The sequence below is a fragment of the Saccostrea cucullata genome, unplaced genomic scaffold (genome assembly GCF_032062105.1).
Source record: "Saccostrea cucullata isolate Sc308-1 unplaced genomic scaffold, CSIRO_AGI_Scuc_v1 ctg4021, whole genome shotgun sequence".
NCBI classification, from domain to species: Eukaryota; Metazoa; Mollusca; class Bivalvia; order Ostreida; family Ostreidae; genus Saccostrea; species Saccostrea cuccullata.
The window spans coordinates 1-5113 of record NW_026931749.1 but is presented as its reverse complement, the minus strand read 5'-3'; the positions used below and the strand labels follow the sequence as shown (position 1 = coordinate 5113).

The 5113-nt window shown below is 35.2% G+C and overlaps 1 long non-coding RNA gene across 1 annotated transcript; it reads left to right on the top strand.

The window, feature by feature from the left end:
• Positions 1-4580, top strand: LOC134233443 (uncharacterized). Its single transcript, XR_009984993.1, has 3 exons — positions 1-323; positions 1183-1371; positions 3790-4580. It is a non-coding gene; the product is annotated as an uncharacterized LOC134233443 (long non-coding RNA).
• The last annotated feature ends 533 nt before the right edge of the window (positions 4581-5113 follow it).

Below are 5113 nucleotides of genomic sequence, written 5' to 3'. Positions count from 1 at the left end.
TGTTTACAAACTGAAAGTAGAATGATTTGTGAAGTTGAACATTTTCTCACAAAGAATCCGTTTGTAGACATGTACACTCATTTAATCTGCTGCTACGAAGTACTTTGTCACTTCTCTGGAACATTATTCTAAGCAGAATTATCCCTATTCATATATTCTAAGAATCTTGTGTGAATTGTTTACGAGGAAATTCTGACTGTCACATTAACAAGGATGAACACTCTTGACTCTGCTTCGGATTCCCCAGTGATAATTGTATCGAGTGATGAAAGAGCTGACGGCGACATTTTAATGTATGATTGGCTTGGACCATTGGAATGAAGGTTAGAATATTTTTATTACTTAAAATTTACACTACTGATTACATGACAGTGACATACATTGATGTTATTAGAAATACACAGACACACCGATATATTATCTGTTTTACAGTTCAGACGCTCTCTGTTTACCTTGTAAATCCCCACAGCTTTATATTTTATTTTTTTTAAATTTGAGGATGTAATTTCAACAGTCCTACTATCTATCATAGTGATCATACTCTATAATTCAAACTGCACTTAATGTTACAGAATATATTCAACTAATTATATATTGACAGTGTGACTGTAAGGGTGAGGGCAGATACTTATTTAGTTTTAATTTAGATTGTGCTTGTCAAGCCTCATTTGACATTTGGTGCATCCATGCTCAGTGTTCACACTGAGAGTTTATTCAAATGTTTAATTCGAATGAATTCACTGCTCGTTAAATTACTTCCCATTAGCTCCATGTGAACATGAGTAAGGATAGCTAATTCAAATTAAATAGAAATGAATTTTGAATGTAGCTTAAACATTTTAAAGAAGCTAAGCACTGTGGGTCCAAAGTATACTGCGGAAAAATTGTGTGGAGCAATGTGCAAGTCACAATCTTCTTTTGCCAAGGTCTTATCATAAGAGCTCGCATTATGGGCAGGGATTTGTGCTGCTGTCTGGACTCGCTTTAAATAGATTTTCTCAAAAAGTCTAAATTATTTAATATCATACTTTACTGACAAAAAAGGACAAATATTGCTCAGTTAAATTGCAAAAGAAATTTGTTTAAAAAAAATGTAATAATAGAAAGTTTGCTTTTTTGTTTGATAAGACTGCTGTAATGGTTTAATGTTTGTTTATTTGCCTTAATCATACATTTTTTCAGTCATTTCATGGTGCCACCACTTGGGATGGTATTAGCTGCAAATATTGACTTGTACTCAGCACTTATTGCCTTTAAGAAGTATGAGATCCATTTTGTGCTAACACCTACCGTGACACAGAATCTTGGTTTATGCAGTCTCATAGGAGTAACCTGTCTAAAGCATTTAGCAATGGGATTGGAACCTGCGACGTAAGGTTCAGCTTCTTATTGATACTTTGATTTATAATATTTATTTGAGAATTTCACTCATTCACATACTTAGAGATGTTGATATATATTGTTGAATAGCATCAATTTAGACCTTTACTTAGCTAAGTAAACATGTACTGTGAGGTTTTTAAGGTCTCATTCATTTTATATGCCGGATGCATGTTAAGAAACATTACTGCATAAATGTTTTTGTCTTAAATTTGAAGCTCTTTACTAATATAAAGATATGTTAGTGTTAAACCTCTTCATATTAGGGTAGACCTTTACTTTAAACTCAGCAATGTGAGTGTGTTGTGTGAACTTTTGTTAGCGAGACAGTGTGTTGTATGAATTTGTGTTTGCAAGGCAGTGTGTTTTGTGAACTTAATTGTGTTAGCCTGACAGTGGGTTGTGTGAATTCTTGTTAGCTTGACGATGTGTTGCGTAAACTTGTGTTAGCGGGACAGCGTGTTGTGTGAAATCGTGTATAAAGTGTAAGTGTGACAGTGTGTTGTGTAAACTCGTGTTAGCTAGACAGAGTGTTGATTGAACTCGTATTAGCGAGATTTCGTGTTGTGTAAACTCGTGTTAGTGAGACTGCGTGTTGTGTAAACTCGTGTTAGCGAGACTGCGTGTTGCGTAAACTCATATTAGCGAGACAGCGTGTTGTGTGAACTCTTATTAACGAGACAGCATGTTGTGTGAATTCGTGTTAGCGTGACAGTGTGTTGTGTGAACTTGTTATCCTGAAAATTTGTCATGTGAACTGGTGTTAGAGAGATAGTGTGTTGTGTGAACTCGTGTTAGCGAGATTGCATATTGTGTGAACTCGTGTTAGTCAGACTGCGTGTTATGTGAACTCGTGTTAGCGATATTGCATTTTTTTTTAATTTGTGTTAGCGTGACAGTGTGTTGTGTGAAATCGTGTTAGCCTGACAGTGTGTTGTGTGAAATGGTATTAGGATGACAGTGTGTTGTGTGAAATGGTATTAGGATGACAGTGTGTTATCGCAACAGTGTTTGGTGCGAACTTGTGTTAGTGAATAGTGAGGCAGCCTGTTTTGTGAATTCGTGTTAGTGTGACAGTGTGTTGTGTGAACTCGTGTTAGCCTGACAGTGTGTTGTGTGAAATGGTATTAGAATGACAGTGTGTTGTGTGAAATGGTATTAGGATGACAGTGTGTTATCGCAACAGCATTTCGTGCGAACTTGTGTTAGTGAATAGTGAGACAGCCTGTTTTGTGACTTTGTGTTAGCGTGACAGTGTATTGTGTAAACTCGTGTTAGCGTGACAGTGTATTGTGTAAACTCGTGTTAGTGAGACTGCGTGTTGTGTAAACTCATGTTAGCGTGACAGTGTGTTGTGTGAATTCATCTAAGCGTGACAGTGTGTTGCGTGTACTTGTGTTAGCTAGACAGTGTGTTGTATGAACTCGTATTAGCGAGACTGCGTGTTGTGTAAAACTTGTGTTAGCAAGACAGCGTGTTGTGTGAACTTGTGTTAGTGAGACAGCGTGTTTGTGAATTTGTGTTAGCATGATAGTGTGTTGTATGAACTCGTGTTAGCCTGATATTTTGTTGTGTGAAATTGTATTAGCGTGACAGTGTGTTGTGTGTTAGTGTGACAGCGTGTGGTGCGAACTTGTGTTAGTGCGAAAGTGTTTTTCAGTGTTGTGATGGCGAGCTGTGTGATAGCCTAATGGCGTCTTTTGTGTCGGTAAGATGGCATGCTTTTATGAAAGTGCTATTGAGCTTTAGCAAGTGGCCCTATCTGGACACGCCTTATTATAATTGATCAGTTCTCAGATATACAGTGAATTACCAGTATTATTGTCACCATGAAATCAGCATTTACAGTTGCAATTACCTAGTTAGTAATCATAAGATATTGGTTTGCCAATTTTAAAATTATGGTGTTCCAATGATGTGAAGTTGCAGTGTGTTAGCATGTTAATTTCAACAGACTGCCACTCCAATGCAGCTTTAAACAACATGCTGCTGTGTTTACACAAAACAAAATATCATGCAAACACAGCTTTAAACAATCTGTTGAGTGTTAGCTTCACTGCATGTTGGATTCAGTGTGCTGGCATATTATCACTGACGTACATGCTAGCACATTGTCACCTCGTGCTAGTATGTTTTCATAAATACTCTAGCACATTATCCTAAACCCACTAGTGCATGATTACTTTGCACTTGTATGTTGTCTTATTAGGGGATAGCATAAATGACTGCCTTAATTGGTGTAAACTTCTTTTAATTGATGAAAGAGTACATTAAAATTTACAAATTATACACAGAAAATGTGACAATATCTTATCTCTCAATTTGATAATCTAATTTATAATCTCATGAATTGCACTTTTTATTAGTAAAAGAATTATAAATTTAAAAATTTCAATTTCTTTTGGATAGGTGTGACTCATCTGAATACTGAATTTTGATACCAAGCATGACCATGATTTGCCAGAAGATCATCTGTTTGGATGTGACATGGAATAAACAGCATAGTGAAAATAAGTCAAGTTTTGGTTTGTGAAGACAATTTTTAAACACACTGTGTATCATTTTTAAATTTTGATTTGACAACATAAATCCACAAATATGAACATATCAATTGCTCTCAGTTTTTCAAGTGAAATAGTTTTTGTAACAGAAATACATGTACCAGTAATTACATTGGAATAAATGTTATTTTTAAATATAATAATATTTTGTTTGTGTAGCATGTTGACCTCTTTATTAAGGTCTTTCCTTTCAAAGTTTAGACTTACTTATTCTAATGATTAAGATAGATCCTCTGTCTTCAGCAGGAATATAAGATCTTGTAATACATGTATGTGTATTTTTTACAGTATAATGTAAAAAAAAATTGTTGTTTTGGCACATACAACTAATTAAAGGCATAAACATGTGTATGATTCCAAGGAATTCAGTACATAGGGCATGTACATGTAGTTTTCTAAATAAAGATTGAAGAGATGTCCAGTCGCATTTCAATGTCAACTCCAAAACTGTGCCTGTTGCATACTTATTAGCCCATCTGAGCTAAAGGAACCAGTAAATTTTTTAAAAACATAATTTTATCCATTATCATCATTGTCTAAAATTTCACAATATCATTTTCCAGAACCAAAGTGAAACTTGGCACAGAGCATCCTTAGTGTAGGGGATTCAAATTGTTCTTATGCAGGGCAATACCTTCAAAGAGATCTGTTTCTTTAATGCTGTAAATGTATTATATTTAGCTTGTACAATATTTGGTGGAAATTGACTTTTGAATAAGTTAGCGTAGATATTCTTATTTATGTTTATGTACAAGACTTTTAGCTTTGTACTTGATTTAGTGATTGCTGCATTCCGCCAAAGCCGCTAAAAAAGAATACACAGCCATATGTAATATGTTCATAATATACCTTTCAGAGAATTTTACACTCCTATTGAGGTTGCTAGTGGAAAGCTTCAAATTCGAAACATACACAACCCATTTCTGTGCGTTTATTATAAAAGTATTGTTCTACTTACTGATTGCAACTAATGAAGATTGTTCATCATTATTATGTTCCCCAAACGAAGTTGGGGAACATATTGTTTTTACTCTGTTTCTTATTAGGGTCTTCCGTCTCCAACGGAAGACCCTTCTACAGTGGCTGGAACGTTATTGTTGACAACTTACACGCACGATCACGTTACACGAACGATTCTGCACGATTAACGCACGAATAAACCTGTTACACGA